This window comes from Lygodium microphyllum, chromosome 2 (assembly GCF_053477565.2).
Source record: "Lygodium microphyllum isolate KBCC chromosome 2, Lygodium_microphyllum_v1.1.10, whole genome shotgun sequence".
NCBI lineage: Eukaryota > Viridiplantae > Streptophyta > Polypodiopsida > Schizaeales > Lygodiaceae > Lygodium > Lygodium microphyllum.
Genome location: NC_141136.1, coordinates 35,364,173 through 35,385,463, shown reverse-complemented (window position 1 = coordinate 35,385,463; position 21,291 = coordinate 35,364,173).

The following is a 21,291-nucleotide window of genomic DNA, read 5'->3' as shown; positions in this document are numbered from 1 at the left end:
AAACTTGTATCACACAGCTATGTAAGATATTGGTTACTCTCTATCTCATCTACTCTCTCCCTAACCCGAGAATCCATCAAACCCCAATCTTTTTCCTCTCTCCCCTTTGAATCTCTCACTCCTCTTCTACTCTAAACCCTGGTGGTAGACCTTTGACCCCCAACACGACGACACCGGCGTGAAGATCGAGAACTCCAAGATGGGGGATTCTTCTGGAGATACTCTACAATAGTTGTTGGTGTGCATACTGTAGTAGACTTAACAACAACAAATCCAAATGTTACAACAACAACAACAAAGGCAAGACGAAGAGAAGATTGATTCCACAGCTATCAAGGCCACCCTAGAGGATGTTCAGCGGGAATTAAAACAATTTAATGGTCAAAATGTCTCTATTTTCATTCGCTTATATGTTGAGAAAATGCTCTTCTTTGGTGTACCGCAACATGCATGGAGTCGCTATCTTTCCAGACTAGCCAACATGGTCTTCAAGAAAGAATCCATGGTCTTTTTCAGTGAGATGTGGATTGGGCTGCATTCAAAAAAGCCCTACACAAATAATTCTTCTTAGAAGACTCTGGCCTAATGACAAAGAAAAGTTTCACTGATTGGGTTGAGAAACCCAACAAAGGTTTAGTTGCAACAACTTTATATCATGAGTTTGAAAGTAAATTTGGACAACTTAATGCTCAAGAACAAAAAAGTATGGAAGGTCAGAAGATTGAATTATTCCTTAAGGCTACGGATCCCATTGTGCAAGAGAAGCTTGATGATCACCTAGAAGATGCTACCTCCAAATCAGGAGTCAAGACTATATGAACAGATATTACTGATGCAGTTAACATGATTGCTCAAAGAGAGCGAATGTACCTAAGATTGGGCTCTACTTCAACTTCAACAATTCCATTGATGGAGCTTGTTCCACCTTCAAAATCCCCTATTCCTTTGACTAATCAACCAACTCTTTCTTCTTATGTTCCTTCTAAAATGATGTCATGGATGAACTCATTAAAAGCATACATGACGTTCATCTAAATCTTACAGAAATTAGGTGGAGAAGCTGGATGTCAAAGTTGAAGAACGAGGATGATCATCAACTCAAAGACCCATGAGAGAAGGCTATAAGAGGCGTTGTATTTGGTGTGATAGCCAACAACATGACAAGAGGGAGTGTTTTGCCTTCCATGAGGTTGAAGCACAAAAGCTCATCTTTTGGAAAGACGGAAAAATGCATGCAGCTGAAAATTTTGGCAATGGTGGAATGAAGAAAAGATTAGAAGATTTAGCTGTAAAGAATGCCTACGCAGTAATTGATGTAGCTACCTATGGACTGCAAATTGAGCCAACTAAATCAAATTTGAAAGCATGTAAAGCTAATGTGCAATCTAAAGTATGGATGCAGGCATTAGATCAAATGGAATGCGCCAAAGTAGTCAAAGATGATTTGACTAGCTCCAGTTAACCACCATATTAGGGAATATGAAAATTTTCCATAAGTTTGGGACACGTGATTAAAATCTTTGGATTTTTCATAACTTGAACACTATAACTCTAAATCGAGCGCTCTATAGCTCAATAGATTCCATTTTTCAAGAGATTTCCAATGATAGGTCACACATATGATTTTGAGAAACTTCTAGGCACGTTATTTGGGTGCCACCTTTTTAGTATTCAAAAAATGGGAATTTGAAGATTACCAACCTCACTAATATTGTGTTGTTAGTGCATTCAAGGAATGACTGGTTGAAAAGAACCAATAGATTATTTTTCTGCATTTGCACATTTGGCTGATGTCGATCATAAAGAAGTCTTGATTGAATAAAAGAGAAGAAGAGAAGATAAACCAAGGCCTTCCTCTTCTGGCCCTCTGAAACGAGTAACTAGAAGAATGCCTAAACAACCAAAGTTTGCTGAAAATATAACACTTTATAGGTGCTTCCATTATGGTAGAAACTGATTGTCTTCCACTCTTGGGCATGATTTCCAACTACTCTATACTCGACATTTCTATGCTAAGATGGATTGCATATATTGAATCTCTCAACCCTAAATTAAAGCATATTGCAGGAAAGGCGAATCCACTTCTTGACATGGTGTCACATGCAAGATATGACAATGAAGAAGAGCTGATGGAAGAAGTTGAAGCTGAAGAATCTATACTTGCTGAATTTCATTCCATGGCTACTGAAAGTACCTCTTTAGTTGTTGCATATATAAACCCAAAGCTGAATCTTGCAGGTGAAGCTCATCTTTTTAATGGTATAGCATTAAGTACAGTAAGAACAAGAAAAGGTACTATTGTAAACCAGCATACAGCAACAAAGATCAAATATTTATCTATGGAAGAAGGGTGGTCAACTAGAAGCCAACATGCTCATTGCATTGCTCAAGTTCTAGTTCATTTCCTTGAAGAAGATTATGAAGAAGTTTGGCACCAATATTTGAGCACAATGAAGAAGAAAGAGACTTGGACTGATGAAGAGTTCAAGCATATTAAGAGGAAAGCTTATAGCTTCTTTCTTAAAAATGGGCATCTATGGAAGCACTCAAAGAAGAAGAAAGGAGCGCATGTCCAAGTTTTAGGTAATAAAAGGTTGCAACTATATGTAATGAAGGAATTTCATGAAAGCTTGTGGGCTAGCCATAGAGGTATATGGGGAACCTTTATTAAAATCAAATAAAAATACTGGTGGCAAAACATGTATTGAGATATAGTGCATTTTGTTGAAACCTGTTATGTGTGTCGGATGTATTCTATGGTCAAGCATCAAGATGGGTTACAACCGACTTATCCCTTATCTATACATTATAAATAGGTTATTGATCTTGTAACCATGCCTACAAGGATATGGAATATGTAGTATTTAGTGCTTGCAAGAGAATATCTAACCAATTAAGTTGAAGGTAAAGCTTTAACAACCAAGACCACTCAAGCTGTTTGTTGCTTTTTTCTTGAATAAGTATTTTGCAGATATGCCTGTGTTGTCAAGGTACCTGCAGATAGAGGAGAATTGGATGTCGATGAGGCACGCAACTTCTTTGCTCAATTGGCTATCAAGTTTACTTTGACATCAACCTACAATCTTGAAGGAAATGGAAAGAGTGAGAGAGGACATCAACCTATTCTCAAAGCTCTAGCAAATTCTTATAGAGGAAAGATCAAAGAATGGCCTAAAATGCTACCTTTTGCACTATGGGCTGACCAGACTACTCACAGTATAGTGATTGACTATATGCCAGCTGAAGTTATGCATGGACAACAACCAATTATGCCAATTGGAGAATCTATTCTCACATGGAGTCTTCTACCTTGGGAGAAAGGCATCAGTAGAGAAGAGTTGCTGACTTTGCGCACATGGCATCTAGAAAGAAGACATGAAGATGTTCAAGTAGCTATTAAGAAGTTAAAAATAGCAAGACTAAAAAACAAAAGAAGATTTGATAGGCAACATCGACTTCGGCCAAGAGCTATCCAAGAAAATGACTAGGTGCCTGTCTATGACAGCAGCCTAGATAATCAATACATTGCTTCTAGGAAGATAGTAAAGTGTTGGTTTGGCCCGTATGTGGTAAAGGTCATTCATGAAAATGCCACATATTCATTGGTTGAATTGGATGGGACAAGCATGAAGATACCCATAGCTGGAAAAAGAATCAAGCTCTTCAAACGAAGAGAAAGTTCAACATATGAGTTAGAAGACTTGGATATAATTCAAGAGCATAAAGACATAGAGGAAGAAGAAGAGGAAAAAGATGAAGACATTCACATGGCAGAAGATACTTCTTTTGACACTGTAGATCCATAAGACTTTGGCACATGCCAAAGGATGTGCAAGTTAGGAGGGGGTGGATGTCATGCCGCTACATGCATATCGTGTGAAAAACTCTAGAGTGCAGCTTCCTTATGGATCTCGAGAGCCAATGTCACTTTAGGCATTAGTGTTAGTGTCCATGGTTCAAAAATATTAGATTTTTAGACAAGTTTTAGCCAATTTTAGATATTATCTCTTGTAAAAATCCATAAAATTGTAGACAACTTCTAAATTAGGATAACATGGAAAAGAAAGCATGTAGCTTTTAGCTATTTTGAGAGGATTTTATGTAAAAAGAAAGATTAGCGAAATCGTGCGACGTGCGATTGTTGTTTTCAGGCAGTGAACAACACTCTAAAGTGGGAGACGAAGAGGGAGTGATCTAGCAAAATTCTAGCCAGGTGTGCTAGTATTTTACCCCCCTTTCAAAGCCAATGGAAGCATCAGATTGGCAATCTGAGCAGCATAGAGGAAGGTATTATTTTATACACATTATTATCTACAAAAGTTTTATCTTCTCATAATGCAGAAATAAACTGACAAGCTTAATCTTTGTTAGTATTCTTCTACACTTTTTATTTCTTTATGTGAGTATTCTTCTACATCTTCTATTTCTTCAAACTCCTTCTCTTTCATCTACTCCTCTCCCTGAATCTCTCTCCTTTACCCTGCTGTCTCTTACCCCTTGGTAGACTTTCGACACCAAGCGCACTGACACCGTGTTAGGGGAAATTTATGCTATCATCAGAGGTAAATTCCGTAAGATATTTGGGCTGATTTGGGATTGATATCTTCAGCTATATTCAGAGAATTAGCTACAACAGTGTTCTTTTATTTCATTTCTTACTCTACAGAAGACATCTTGTCAAAATATGCAAGTATTATGTGCCCCTATGGCAGGGCAATGTTTGCAGATCATTAATAGATGCTTTGAGTTGAATTAAGAGGAGTTTTTTCTCTTATTTCTTGGCTGTGGTAACTTATCCTCATCAGGAACTCAATTTGAAGCTCTCTTGAAGCAAGTCTCTTTGCCCTACAAGCCTTGTAATTGACTCATAAGCTTTTGTCCCTAACAGTCTACATTGAATGTAATCATGCAAAGTTGATTCATGCTATGGCATCATGTATGAATGATGGGATGCAGAGTTGTTTATGATACATGACAACATATTGTACTTGATTTTATAATTTGTGATTGCTCTTACAATCAAGAAAACAAGCTTGATTTGATTTAGAACTTATGAGATAATACTCTTGTGATCTTTGCTAAGAACATGTAGTTGGAAGCTCTATTAACGTCTTCAAGAACTTGGCTTGAAACCTTTAACCCTTCTCTTATCTCTACCATCTCCAGAGTCTAAGCTCTTGAGTCCTCGTACATTATCCTCTCTCAAACCCCTGTGATTGACCATGAAGTACCTCTTGAACCTTTAAACATTCATTGTAGTCTACTTATCTCTTGAAGACACATCTCTATCTATCTTGTCCAATTTTATTGCCAAACCGTTATGGTGACCTTCAACCCTACGCACTGCGACAGCGTGGTAGGTTCTTGGGGACGAGTCAGACACCTAAGGTCGATGCCTTGTCTTCCTCGAGGTGACACTCAGCCAAAAATCAATGAGGATGGTTGGAACAAAAATAAAAGTGAGCAAAAGAAGAAAAGGATTTAGGATCACCTTGTGAGAGCTTGGTAGGTTCTTGGATACCGAGACAGGATGTGAGATCGATGTCCTATTCTCCCTGGGTCATAAATATACTCAGCTCCCTCCTTTTTACACACCCAAGTATCAAGTCCTAAAGTATTAAAAAGGTGATAAACCAAAAGTATATGAAAATAATAGACCAAGCTATAAGAGTCCTCGCCTAGTAAGAGTTTTTGGTCCAATTGTCCTAGGTCCGATAAGCATATCAAATCACCCCCTACGAGGACTCCTTTGATAGGTTTTTTAGCTGATCTGTGTTGGAGCAGTTGGTTAGTGACTAGCTTTGGATCTCTGCCAAATTATGCTTAGCCTATCCTTCATAGATCTTCATACCTTGATTTTTTCACGGGAGTAGGGATGATCATTGCCTTGCAAAATCTTGGTAAATTCTTGGGGATGAGACCTGAGGATAATGCCTTGTCTTCTTCGGGTAACAGCTTGATGCTCTTTATGGTTTCTTTATGTGCAAATCAATTTGTGGATTCGACGAGCATCTCGTGGTTGGCAATGAGAGTAGGATTTTACAACGAAAAATGTGCTAGATTTTTTCAATTGGAGGTGGAACACAGGCTCATTAGAAGTGGTCGATGCGGATCTGACAATTTTAAGCGGCCATGGAAGGAGGGATTTAAAAGTGCTTTTGAAAACAGATCTCACAATGGTCTTTAATTTTTCATAATTTCTTTAGGTGTATTGGAATAAAGTGGAACAACTTCCAGGCAATGCGAGACTTCAAGACAAGACATGTAAACATTTTCGCTTCATAATTCGGTCATTGGACCTACCGCGCGATAGCTCAACCCGACAAAGGAGAGTCAAAGAGACCAAAAATGACAATTTAAAGCAACTTATAAGGAAGGGATATGATCCTTAGGGCCCCCCAATCCCCAAAAAACTAACGCGACAAAGGAGATGGGGGGCTAGTAAGCTTACAAAGAAGCAGATGATATAATCACACCTATTAAATGCTTGAATTTTTCGCTTCATATCACCAATCCCGACTCTAAAAATGGTAGCGTGATCACGAAGACGTAAAATCACTCTTTCTCTCTCCTCTCTCTCTCCTCCAAAAGGTTGTTCATGTGCGAATTAATTAGAGAAGTTCGGGGTGAAGATTGATTGTCCAACATGAACCAAATTGATGCGTGATCATGTCGATGCTGAGAAGTGATAACCAGCACTTTTTGGAGACACAAGGTGGATTCAATCGCTATCTGTAAAATCAATTCTTGAGACTCAAAACACGAAAAATTGTGTTAAGCTTCTTTTTAATGAAAATTTGGATTCTTTTTCATAATTCAATATGGTGCAAATCTTGTTCATATGCAATGAAAATTTGTTTGAAGCTTGGTTCTGATGTATTTGAGAGATATGAATCATAAAATGAAAAACCTGTGTCTATGTGTGTGAGCTATTAATTTTTGAAGTCTCGAAATTGGTGTTTTAAGTGAAAAGATGATCCTTTTTAGGTTTTGGGCAATCAAATCATGTTTATATGGGATAAAATTAAATGTGATGATGGAGCAAAGTGTGAATTAATTTTTTGAATTTGGAAAATAAAAAATTATAGCTATTTGCATAAAGAAATATTTGAAAAAAACCAAAAATATAGTTTTAAGAAAAAATAAAAATATATAGTTTTTATATTAAAATTTTATAATAATAGGATTATATTCGTGCACATATAATGAAGGTAAACCATGAGGATTTACCTCAGTTTTTCCTTGTTTGTATGTTTTTACACATATTTATTACTTTTATTATGAAGAAACATACATGAAAATGCCTTTAAACCTACCCATCGTATGCAAAACCTTAAACGATAGGGAAAAGGAAATTGTGGGAGTTAAGTATCATTTGATTTTTGATTGTATGCATATTCTAGCACATAGGATTTGTTTAATTGAAGTATTAAAAGGGACAGTAGCATGGGTTATTCTAGTGTTGCCTTAGTAACAAAGCAATATGCTAGAGTAAAATCATGAAAGGATTATTTTTACACATCCACACTTATTGATTTATAAGTTTACTTGTTTGAGTACATATGTCATTCACTTTGCATCCATATTTCATACATGGTATCAAGAGAACCATTTCCTGGACAGATTGCACTTGGATGCTTAGATACTAATCCATGCGATAAAAGTGTGAGGCTCCCTATGCTACAAGTAGTTTGGAGACTAATGTGGTAAGGATTATATTATCTCCTAAAAATTTTTATCAAAAGAGAGGGCTATGTGTGTATGTGCTATAAGTTGAGACAACACATCTTGGGGCTAATCCCCAAGGTTTAGGAGAGCCATAGTGGGGCCACAGTGATAAACCAAGGGGTGCTCCCTTTGTTTGTATTACAAGGTGCTAGCCACCAATATATTTAGGTCTCAAGGATCATAAATATATGTATGTATCACATGGATTCAACATAAAGATTTTTTTAATTTTCATTTTTACACATGTTCTACATATAAAAGGGTCCCACATAAAGGGGCTACTTACAGGTTGAATAGAAAAGTGTTATTTTTTATTAAAGAAAATTTTATAGATAATGATATTTATAAATAAGTGGTTTGACATTCCGTGTGACTTGCGCTTTGCCTGTGCTGGTCTGTCCAACTGGAGTGGGGCTGCCCAAAGTTGACTCTTTCGGGTGTCTGACCTTAGGCACCCATATCCAGGGGTTGCCCTCATAGTATCCCTGTGCTCACAGGAGATCTATCGGTATCCATCTTGGCATGGCGGTGCACCCATGTCGATGGCGCCTGGGCTGCCATTTAGGCCACAACTGATAATTTTTGCATTTAGGAGCGTGTTTCTGTGGTCTATTAGGAGGCGGCGCTTGCCGTTTCGGCACCCATATGTGTGTGGGCTCCCTGGCCATGTGGTCGGCTTGGTTGGGTTTGCTTCTGGCGGTTGGGATACGGGGTAAGACATCCATACCCTTCTACTTAGGCTTGGCTGCAGGGGTCTCCATTGGTGGCTCTACAGTTGTAGAAGGCGCAAGATGGCCCTTGCTGAAAGTATCACCGGCCCCTTTAGTGTTTGGTAACACATAAAAGATGATTGGGATACTCCCAGACTCGACGGAGACAGCCGCTTGACATTTCCTTAAGAGAGGGTAAGTGTTGCCCCCAAATGGGCTAAGTTTTGCGTTCGTGGGCTGTAACTTGGGCTGACCAATGCGTGTCCAATGGTCATGTGTCAAGACATTACGATTGGCCCCTTCGTCAATCAGAGCATCAAAAGAATATGTCCGCTCTGCGGTGACCATGATTCAAAGGTAGGCGGGTGCCACTGCTTCTTCATCGTGATCGGTTAGTTCGATGATTGTGGCCACGCAGAAAGCGACGAGGGGTTTGCACATCTGTGGTTTGTGCAGCAGATGGGAAGGGGGATAGTACTTTTTCATGCAACTGCCATTGAAGAAGCCTATTCCTTCCCCTTCGAGCATCTCCAACTCGACATTGCCCGTTCTGCTAATTGCACGCACCCAAAAAGGCCCTACCCCTCGAAATTTCATTTTCTGTTTGTGCCCTTTCATCGAGTAGAGTAATACGAGGTCCCCGTGATCAAAGTTGCACTGGTTGACATGCTTGTCATACCATAGCTTTCGTCGTGCCTTTTCACAGATTAGAGCGTGGGTGGCTAAAAGCCGAGTTTCTATGAGATGCTCTAGTTTCTCTAAGCGGTTAATCCAAGCCTCTCTCCCCTCCAAACACTCCTGCACTGCTATTCTCAAGCTAGGGACAAAGAATTCTAGAGGTAGAATGGCCTCCGTTCCGTAGTTCAGTCTAAAGGGTGTTTGCCCAACAGTCGTCTGATAAGCCCACAAGGCAGCCATCAGCTTATTATCCCAGTCTCTTCATGATGTGGATACTACCTTAGTAATCACATTGACCAGGATTTTATTTGTGGACTCTGCCTGGCCATTTGCTTGAGGGTATTAGGGGGAGGACCTTCTATGAATGATTAAAAAGGTTGAGACCAGGTGGGATATTACTTCGTTAACGAAGTGTGCACCTTGATCACTCACTAGTTTGATTGGACAACCAAATCGTGAAAATATCTATTCCCACAGGAACTCCGCAGTGGTCCTAGCGTCGTTCCTTCTAGTGGCTCACACCTCCACCCACTTCATCAGGTAGTCCGTTGCCATAATAATGTAGCGGCACCTGGGAGTATTGAGCCGCTGGACTAATAGGTCCAATGAAGTCAATGCCCCATTTCTCGAAGGGATGTCGAGCTATTATGGGGGTTAACTCCATCTTATCTTTGTGCATGGGCATCTTAGTCCTCTGGCACTCGTCGTAGTGTTTGACAAACTTAGCGGCGTCGCGGAATAGGGTGGGTCACCAAAGTTGGGATTGTAATACCTTGCGGGTGGTCATGTCCCTACTAAAGTGCCCGCCAGCTATCCCGCCGTGCGCCTCTCCCAATACATCATGCATCTCGTGCTCACACATGCGTTTACGTAGCAGCCCGTCCTGTCCCAACCTATAGAGTTGGCCGGCAATTAGTTGGTATGGCTGGATTTTTAAGATAAGTCTCCTTAGCCTGGCTTTCTCAATAGGTCTCTTTGGCAAGCCGTTTTCTAACACTTGGACAACATCATCTACCCAGTAAGGCGTCAGATCATCTCTAAACAAGTCCCCTTCACTAGACAGGCCAAAGAGGTGCACGTCCGTCAGGGATGCCTTGGCGAGCAACTTCCCCTGTAGGTATGAAAGATATGTGATCCGCCATGTAGTGCTCCTTTCATTTACACACAATCATTGAAAAATCAAACTCCAGCATGAGAAGTAATCACCTTGCTATGCGGCCTGTGGCACATGGCTTGTTTACGAGATAGAGCAGGGCTTGATGGTCCACATAAAAGACGAAGGGTGTGGCCAATAGGTAATGCCTAAATTTCTTCATGGAAAACACCATGGCTAGCCCTTCCCTTTCTGTGGTGGAGTAGTTCATTTCTGTTTCAGTGAGCTGCCTGCTAGCAAAGCTCACAGGGTAATCAGGACTATGTTCACCAGGCTGGCATAGAATGGCTCCGATGGCAAATTTGGAGGCATCTATGTGTACATGGAATGCTACACTCTAGTTTGGGGCTCACAAGATAGGTGCAGTGGTGAGAGCCTTCTTTAACTGTTCATATGCATGTTGGCATTCCTCAGTCCACTCAAATACAGTCAGTAGCTTGTACAATGGTCTAGCAATCAGTGCGTAGTTTAGTACAAAGCGTCGATAGTATCCTGTGTGGCCTAAGAAACACTAGACGCCCTTGTAATTGGTGGGCGGTGGGAGGTCGATAATGGCCCTGACTTTTGAGAAGTCAGTGGCAATGCCATTTCGTGACACTACATGCCCTAGGATGCATCCGTGCTTCACCCAGAACTGGCACTTCAAGGGGTTCAGTGAGAGTTTGTATAGTCGACATCGTTCGAAGACGGCTCCCAGACTCCCTAAGTGTTTGGCCCAACTGGAGTGCACGCATAGGTCATCTACAAACACCTCCAGCTCACATCGCAGCATATTCTTAAAGATCATGCACATCAGTCATTGGAAGGTTGCAGGAGCATTCATCAGCCCAAATGGCATAACGATGTAGGCAAAGACACCCCACTCCGTGGTGAAGGCAGTCTTCTGCCTATTGTCAGGATGCACTTGCACTTGATTATAGCCTGAGAATCCATCCAGAAAGCTGTAAGCTTCTTTGCCTGCTACTCTCTCCAGCATGTGCTCGGTATATGGCAAAGGGTAGTTGTCTCTCTTCATAGCGGCATTCACCTTCTTGTAATTCACGCACACTCGAATCTTGCCATTATTTTTCATAACAATCACTATGGGCGATACCCAATCTATGTGCTCGATCTCATATATAAATCCCACCTCCATGAGCTTATTGATCTCTTCCTTCACATCATGAGCGTGTTTGGGATTCATAGGGTAAGGTCGCTACTTCGTTGGCACCACTTCTAGGACCATGGGAATGTTATGGGTCACAACCCTAGGATCGACTCCTCTCAGTTCCTCCAAGGACCAGGCGAACACGTCGACATACTCCCGTAGGAGAGCAACCAGCCTAGCCTCCTCTTCCTTGGTCAGGTCATCAACAATGAACACAGGTTGTGGTTTCTTGCCCTCCTCTGCCAGGTTGACTTCCTTTACCCTAGCGGGTCCCTCAATTGGTTCCCTGGCTTGCCCTTATCTCTTTTCTCCTAGCAGAACCACCACTCTATCACCCTTCTTAAACCTTGTGAAGCGTTTGGATAGGTCATGTGGTTTCTTTTGCCTCTCTCCTTCTGAGTCTCTAGTTTGCTTCCTAGTCCCCTCCTTAATTCGCTTGCACCTTAAGTGGACTGGCAAGTCCCCTTTAGTGCATCTGACATTAGAGCGTTGGGGTATTTCGGGATCACTCTTTGTACTGACTTCAGACTCCGAGTTAAACTCGCATCCCTCGCTTGAGGAAGGGGTTTTGCCTGGGGATCGTAGTTCAGTAGGTGATTCCACCTTCAGTATTGGGACTACCAGCAATTGTGCCACCCCTACCTGCTCATAATCCATAGCTCCCACCTACTCCAGCCAGGACCTATCGCATTCCATCCGCACGACTCCTTTTCCATCCCTTTCCCATTTCGGCCTAGAGTCTGCCTCAATCTGCTCAATTGCTCTCCCTTTAGTGTCATAATCTATCATGTTAAACTCTTCCTCGCTCTCATCCGTCTCAGAGGTTTTCCTCTCCGATCTCCTCTTCGTTGGTGATTAAAGCCTAGTTGTATGATAGGTTGAGGTCGTGCACTTTGGTCCATTCCCATTCAAGCCGAGCCAAAAGATCGCTTAGGGTCTTTATATTAGCTGCTTCGTTGCCTTTCAGTTTAGTGGTTAGGTACCCTACGATTCCCTAAAGCTCTAGCTTGTTCGTGGGGGTGTGTAACGGGACCAGTCTCCTTGGATCGTGCGAGCTGCCCACCATCATGCAGAGTGGCACAGTGGGCTCCTCTACTAGCATGCTCAGTGACATAGCCACTTGCTTATACAACTCTTCCTCATATGAGAATGATAGGTCAGTGGTTGCCAAGATGTGCATCCAATCCCTCTCGTCCTCAGGGCAGGGAATATACTTGGTCAGCTTCCCATAGTGCTTGCGCGCCTAGGCATCGCCTTTTAGCATGGTCGAGATGGCATTGAGGTCGGCTGGGGTAGTCTTCCATGTGTCCATCTCAACCCTCACTACCTCTATCCTATTCCCCAAGAATATGAGGTTGTTTCCCCAGTCTTCGACCACTCGTGCATTCCTCATCCATGGCCGGCCTAGCAGTATGTCATAGTCCATCCCCTTCATGAGAATGAAGTTTACGGAAAACTGTACTCCTACGATCTTCACTGGCCAGTTTTTTAAGACCCTGAATGGTCTAACCTTATTCCGTTGGCCAATGTAACATTGAGCCTAGCCGCTTCCACAGGTGGGTTTCCCCAGGCCTGTAGAACTACGTGGCTCAAGACACTGACCCTTGCGCTGGTGTCCACAATTCCTTTCCGTGTTGCATCCCCTAAGGCTAAGATAGGTAGGACTGCATGCATCTCCATGCCTTCCCAGAAAGCATTGATGTGCAGTGACCTTGGAGCCGAGTGCAGCGTTAGGCTTGGAATTTGCGTGACTGCATCTTGCTCGTGCAAGTCAATGGTAGCATGCTCCCCCTTCCCCTCCATCCAGTGCCTCAATTCTCGCCACAATGGAGGGTGCTACCGAAGCAGGTCTCCCAAATTAATGGTCACTGGGGTGGTTACTACGGTGGTGAGGAGGTTGCTAGGTAGTTGGCTTTCTCCTCGGTCACCACTCTTCGGCCACATGTCGTGGCTAGCTTGTTGATAAGCTTCTTCATGATCTTACCTTTGTGGCATCTCTCATGGTGTTAGCGCATTCCCCGATTGAGGTCGCAATGGCAAATTGGGCATGCTTGCACTAGAAAGGTCCTCCATCGGATCCTCCAATATGGGTTCTACATCTTTAAGGTGTTCTTGGGCATTCTTGACCCACTCCTTTACCTTGGCAATAGCCTCAAGTTGCCACCTGGGATGAGGGTATTCCCCACCTTGGCACTACCTAGTTCCACCGTCTTGGGGGCAAAGGTCTCTGCCTCGGCGTCTGTGACCCCTCTTCCCGCCACTAAGGTTGTATCTTCCTCAGTCTTAAGAGTGATCCTTGTGTCTGCTCTCTTTCTCCTTCTCCTCTGGCTTTTCTTTCCCAGCAAGGCTACGTCTAGGTTACTTGGCCCAGGTAATGAGATGCCTATTCGTCTTATTTGCGCTCGCATCATGACATGCAGTGGGATGGGTGTGTCCTCTCCACCAAAGGTCTCTACGCCAAATAGCCCCAAGGGCACGGAGGGCACGTTGGCCGGACTGGCTGATGGTTTTCGCCTAGGGCAGTCAGGGAACAAGTGCGTGATCCCACATTCGGTGCACCTAAGGTCTGCCTTGTCCTGATTTTCCTGTTTTCTTTCTGGGTAGCGTGATGATATATGGCCTGGATGATCGCAGGTCCAACATGAGATTGGGTCCTAGCTTGATCCTCCAAAGCCTCTGCCTCTTCCTTTGCCCAGTGCCATCACCGGCACCCCATCAAGACTGGATCGCCCTCCTCGTCATAGGAGATGTATGGGTTTATGTAGCTCTCTTCTTCACTAGGTTCCTCCACATAATGAACAGGACCGTCACTCGGTGGTTGGGTCACGTAGGGTCGTGGTGGTCTGGGTATGCCTGTTGGGTTCATCTCTAGCCTAGGGATGTCTGGTCTTGTGTCGTTTGGTGCTGGGAGAGGCAGCTGGGCTCCCCTGCCAAGGAAGTTAGATTTCATGTTGCCTAGGTAAGGAGGGTTGTATTGCTGAGTGTATGGAAACCTCCTGGGCAATCTGCAGTGCAACGCATCATGTCCGAACCTACCACAGTTTGAACATGGCCTAGATCTAGGATCTTGACACTCGGCTGGAAGGTGGTTTCCACCACAGTGTATACACTGCACGTGAGCTCGCATAGGATTCCTTATTTGTTCTTGCAAACGCGCAAGCTCCATCCTCACCTCAGCCAGGTCTTGGCCCTGGTCAACTCCCTTTCCCTTATCTCGTGCATTAGAGCTCTCTTTCTCTCCCGACGTCATTGACTGCTCTAAGGCCCTCTCACCTCCATCGTCCCAATTGGTGTTCCTCATGCTTCGCTCCCTAAGCTGGTCATCTACCCTTATTGCTTCATCAAAATCCCTAGGCAGCACATCTCTGTGTAGGGTGGAGTTACTAGCCAAGGCCTTGTAGAGTTCCTCGCTACGGATTCCATTTATGAACACTATAGACACAGCCTTTTCGTTAGGTCGCTCATTGGCCGGGATCCTCTTGAAGAGGCTACGTACATGTGTGACGTAGTCTCTTATGTCCTCCTTTTCTCTCTGGCTGACATTCATCAAGCGGACGATGAGGTTATCGGAGTATCCTGCCTCAGAGAACCTCTTGATAAAGTGGTCCTTAAAATGGGCAAAGTTCCCACGCTCGGTTGCATCTAGGCTGGTGTACCACACCCTCCCTTTGTCACCTAAGCACAGCCCAAAAGCTTGGGAGCATTGTGCAGGATCTGTGAGGCTGTTTGCTTCACAAACCTGTTCGAACTGCTCCACAAAGCTATATGGGTCATTGCTACTTGTCCAGCTGTTTCGCCACTATAGGGATCCTAGATTGCCCCTTTGCCCCTTGTGTGACCCCTAATCCTGAGAGTAAGGCTGTGGCTAAGGCTGTCACGCCCTGCTCAGCAGACATGTTGTCCATGAGCCACTTGGCTACAAGTTCACTTAATGACAAGTCAACCTCCACTGTCCACTCTCTCTCCGCATTTGGTCCTGCCTTTGCTGCTCCAGCTAGGCACACGTCGGGCCTCGTACATATCCACATCTTGTTGGAGTTTCCTAGTCTTTTGCTCGTGGTTATAGGCGATCATGGTCTCTAGCGCCCTTCTAATTGCTTTTCGTTCCTCTTCTAGGGTCGCTACCACTTCCTCTACTGGCCTACCTTGAACTACCGTCCTGGCCAACAAGTCATACTCGTTAACTAACTCCTGCACCATGAGTGGGAATTCTCCCAAGTCCAGTTGGTCCTCTCCTGGTCCGCCTTTGGATCCTGACATTACTTCTGGTTCCTGTTTCACTAGGTCGTCGATCAGCTTGAGTAGCTCTGGCAGCATCTAATTCTCTATGTTGTGGTCCTCCGGATCTTTCTGTCCTCTTAGGGCCCTATAGATGGAGTTCCCTAGTAGCCCGCTATGCTTGGGGATCTTCTCCTAGTAGTGGGTTTCTTGATATTATTATGTTTTTTGTTAAGCTCCTTGTTACTAAAAACCATCGTTAATCTTATCCACAACTTGTGCTTCGTGCTTTCTAGTACTCAATGTGGAATTGGGCTTGTCCCTTGTAGTGCACCCTAGGTGATGAAATCAGAAGGTGAGATGAGGATGCACTAAATGCCTAATGCAAGCTCCACCCCACTGCCTACGGTTGTGACCTGATGTGGCTTTTGGTGCAGGTCCTGGCCAATCTAAAGTCTTACAGAAAGACCCTGCTGCATTCTCCCTATTCTGCTTTAGGGTTGGTTAGTTGGTTGGCTAGTTGCCGCGAACGTCACGTCCAATTCCAAATTATGTCCCCGGTGTCTAGCTATTAGGGGTGAATCTTTGGTCACCTTGTCTAGTCTCCAGCTTCCAAGATCAAACTGGGTTCCCTGGGGGGTCAGAGACGTGACCAAGGTACCCAAGACTGTGGTCTAGGTGAACCACCGTCTATTCAAGCTCTGGTGCTCTAGTCCCATTCTAGGAATCAAATGGGTTGGTCTGATTCTGGGAATTGGACGGCAGGCCTGGTTCGATTCTGGGAATCGGACACAGTCCTGGTGATCTTACTTTGGTCCGGCTTCCCTTAGTGGGACAGGGATGGTCCGACCACTGCAATGGGTCAAGTGGCTCAAGTCTGGGACTTGGACACGTGGCCCGACTTGGTGGGCTGGTCCTATTCTGGGAATCGGCTTCAACTGGTCCGACTCTCGAAATCGGACGGACTGGTCCGATGGTGCGACCGACGGCCCGCAAGTTGCACACGGCACCTTTAGGTCAATGCCTACTCTATCAAATCGTGCCGCACTTTCCAAATCAATGTGAGCAACAGAGGGAAATGTCTAGCATACCTCGAAGCAATGGGGCGCTCGATCGGTCAGCACTTCACGATCTCCCGCAGCTCTCTCCCTCTCTCGCTCTCTCCCGGGCTTCCAGTCTCACAATCATCTCAGAAAATAGGGTGTCAAATGTGGGCACCCTAGTCTGCTGGGCCCCTTATTACCTCCCTCAGTCTGTTGTATACTGAGAGACTAATCTCATACACTCCACCAGCCAGATGTCTGAATCTGCACACCAACTTCCCTATCTCTAGTAATAGCAGAACCCTTCTGTTCCCTTCTTTTTCCTATCCTACCCTTAACCTATTGCAACAGAAAACAGAAACAGAAATAAAGATAGATGGTCCTACTCTACATTCAGCAGGCAGCAAATCAAAATACTTACTTGCTCCAGGGATTAAAACCTCCTAATCCTCCTAACTATCTCGAGCACCGGTTCAGGCTACAAACCCTAATGCCATGCTTGATACGATGCGCGTGGCGCTCAAGGCTCAATTCCGTTGGTCTCGACAACGGAACCAAAATGTAGGGGAGCTACGGAGCTCTACCCCGAGACCTATGGACGGCTTATTGATCAAGCATTTCAAGCCGAGCAGGCATGGCTACCTCTCACATAGCGGACTCGCAATGCCTACCTTGTAGGTGTAGTGAGCTTACCTTGATGCGCGATCGAGTTCCCTCCTCTCTCTCACACTTCAGTAGCTCCACGATCCTTGTGGCAAGCTCAAGCAACCTCAATCCCTCTCCGTCAAGCTCCATCCTCCATAGTCGTGCGAGACGAGAGAAGAGAAGAAGGGAAGGAAAGATGAAGAGAGAAGATGGGGAGCTTCTTCTCCACGATCCCTCACTCACACACACTCACTCCCTCACTCCCTCACACTCCCTCAATCCCTCACTCAAGCACAAGAAAGAAGGTAAGAAGCAAGAGAAGAGGAAAAAGAAGCTTTAGCCACACCCAAGAATGAACTTCTCATTCACTTTTGAACTTTATATACATGCCCTACTTTTTGGGCGGTCATCCCCACTTTTTACATGGCCAGCCATTAGCCTAGGCCCTCTTTTCCTATTTCCCACCATTTTAACTTATCCCGTTCCCACTAATGTATACAATTGGCACAGGAGTGAGCCCGACGCTCTTTTTACAAGGATTCGGGAGCGCCTTCATATTTAATGGCGCTTTTACTCTTTTCTTTTCTCGAGGCGACACCATCATTCAGATTTTCAAAGTCTGACCTCCATCCAGGACGCCTTTTCCTTTCTTTGTCCTGTGCCTTCTTGGTTGTCTCGTTCTTCCATTTCTCTCGCACTTCTGCTCCATTTTTTGTTCCTCTCTGCTATGGTAAACAGAGGTCAAAATGTTAGGAAAAATGAGGTCAGTGCCATTCACTTGCCCTTTCTCTGATTCCATGCCACACGGATGCTATTTTGTGCTTCGCACCAAAAAATGGAGTTCTAAGTGTGTGGTTGATATTGATATAGGGCAAACACCTCCTAGGAGGATGTAGATGACAAGATGGTCATGGTAAGCACCTCACAAATGAGAGGAAAGGAGAAAGCAATACAGATTCAGTATGGTTAATTTTCTAGTAGGCAAAAGATTCATGTGAAACTACTGAGGACCGCAAACAATATGTAGTACATGACTAGCTAAGATCATAGGCTATTTTAGCAGCGAAGTAACGTGGGGATAAAGCAACTAAAATCCATGTATGATCATTGATCAGTAGAATGGCCACTCCATCGACACAATTTAGTTGAGGGAGTAGGTAGTTGGATATGGTGGCTTGGTGGATCTTTCATTAGAAGGTGCCGGAAACCAGGCCTATCCTCTTGCTTGCGCATGAGTACTCAAGGCTTAGAATGAAAATGGAAGCATAGGATAGCCAGAGTTTTCCATTGATAATATAACAAAAAGAAATGTTTGCATTAGCAATAAGCTAAGGTTGGTAATTTTTTTTGCAATTTTGAAAATGATGAATGGAAATGCATATATACATATACTTAAATAACTTGTGTGTGTGTGTCAGTGTTGTTAGCACAAGCTCATTCTATGCTGTTTAAATGTAAGGGACTCTTGAAACAACTTGAAGTACACACAAGCATTTTGAAGCAAAACACACAGGGATTGGATTGGGACTTAATGCTAATGCAAGATGGTGTTTACCATTGACGATAGGATACCTTACCACATGCCGATTGTTTTCAAGAATACCATTAAAAAATATTAGAAAGTAGGTGGTATGGTGTGTGTGGCAAGAGAGGCCCATTGATTGGCATGCGTCGTGAATTCAGCATACGCATGTCATGAGACAGTCCTTTCTTGTTGTGTGTGTGTGTGTGTGCATCCACACATGTGATAGGAGAGGCCGTTTGACTGGCATGCACCATAAATTCGGGATATGCATGTCACAAGGACCGATAAGGCAATCCTCTCATATCACTCATTGTGTGAAGGTGTATACTCTTCACATACACGTGTATGGCAAGGGGTCGTTGATTGGCATGTATGCATGTCATGAGATGGGTCTCTTGCCATGCATTATTTGTATCTTTGAGTCTTTGTGTATATGTATTTTGTAGTCACTTGTGAGATATGTGGATTGACATGTATCGTGTATTCGACATATGCATGTCATGATACTTCTCTCGTGACGGGTGTGTGTGTGTAGGGCTGAAAGGTGCTTGTCAAGTAGGCACTTAGTCGTGAAGTTGACAAGTGAGTGCCTTTTGACAAGTATGTCACAATTGACTTGGCATTGGGTCGTGAACTCGACATAGATGTATCATTTTGATTGTGACACCCTCCCTTCCCCCTTGGGTATGGATGGGCACTTGGTCGTGAATTCAGCTAGATAGTGTCCTGATGGGCTATAAATGAATAAATAAGTGATGGGCATTTGGTCATGTTTTTGGCTATGTAATGTCCTGGACATGCCAGTTGTTTGGTGTTGCTTGATGGAATGGGCATTGCCGCATTTAGTTCGTACACTTGACATAAAGTGTCCTCACATGTGTAGGTAGATCTTTAAAACTCTAGCAATCTCTTTATGTATTTATTCTTTCATGAGAAAACAACTTGATGCAATCTATGTTGCATCTTTATTGTTCAATGCCTAAATGATATCATGCAATTTTAACTCAATTGAAGTCTATATACAACACTAGCATAACCCAAGATTTATATCATGTATTTTTTTAATAATCAAGGATTGTTATCAAATGTTTATATTCAAGTGATGCAATCTAACTTACGATTGGGAGGTGGGATCTTGGGAGCCATGCTTATACACTTTTTTTCCTTTGTCACAGACTAGGGGGAATTGGCCTTGTCGAGATGGCTCTTAACGTTGCCAAAGCACTCCGCATTTCCTTAATAGAGGCCATATCGTCCAGTACAGAAGATTAAATATCATTCATAATAGCAACAATGTTGTCTTTGTCAACTTTTGCAATCGAGCATGTATAGCTATGCGTGCCTTATTGCAGCAACAAGGGCTGTTGCACTTAGTTATTGATGCAGTCATGGATCCGGAGAAGAACTTGCATCTTTGTCTCACATTGCTCGGAAATGCACCTAAGATGCTTGAAGATCTTAGGGAGTTAGCACCATCATTTGTATCAAATGAGAAGTTGGCCTTGTGGAACACAAAGTGGAGAGAGGAGGTGGCACGTTCAAAGTGGGCAAAGGACTTTCTGGTGCCTCCTCTCTGCCAAAGCATTTGAAGACTACAATAGGTGCAAGTCCTAGTCTTGGTTCTACAAGACAACAAAATGAACCACCAGGGGCAAGAATTATGTGGCGGACATTGAGGAATCATCAATGTGCGCCAACAATTGGCATTCCTTTTTATGTAATCAAGCTAGGCAAAGACATCGATGAAGGCTCCTTCGGGTAGTGTGTGGAAACCACAATAGATAACATCAGTTATTTTCCTTCAGATTTGAAATTTTGTGCCAAAATTTACAAGGGCTCTAATCAAGCCAAGTTACAACAATTTCAACTGGAGCATGGGATGCAAAAGGTCAATGCATTGATTGTGCGATGCATTGCCTTCACTTTTGAGCCCCCTTGGGTTACGGTCTTCCCCTTATTCAATGGTGGTACATTAAATGATGTATTGATGTGGGGTCCTTTCAAGGAATGTAGATATAGAAGAAAAATTGAGCACTTGCGCAAGCCATTACTGGGATTCAGTCCTAATCCTGACAAGGTGCCCAATGTAGAGGAGAAAGCTAGGATTGTGGGCATTATCAATAATATGTTGAACATTATTCATGCACTAGTGGATGGGATGAAGGTCGTGCATAGTGCTGGCATCATCCATTCAGACTTGCATGCTAAGAACATGGTACTCCAAATGATCCCATGCACCTCATAGATGAGCATTGGCGGAAAGGAGAGTTGGAAAGGAGAAGAAGACCTTGGATTGCACCTGAGATCTACGACCCATTGTGCCAGTCTCACTACAAGATATAGACCTTATACCGACGTTTAAAGCGACGAAAATACAAACAACAAAATTTGCCCCCGTCGTCGCAAAAAGCTTCGTTATCGACGACGCCATAGAAACGTCGCTA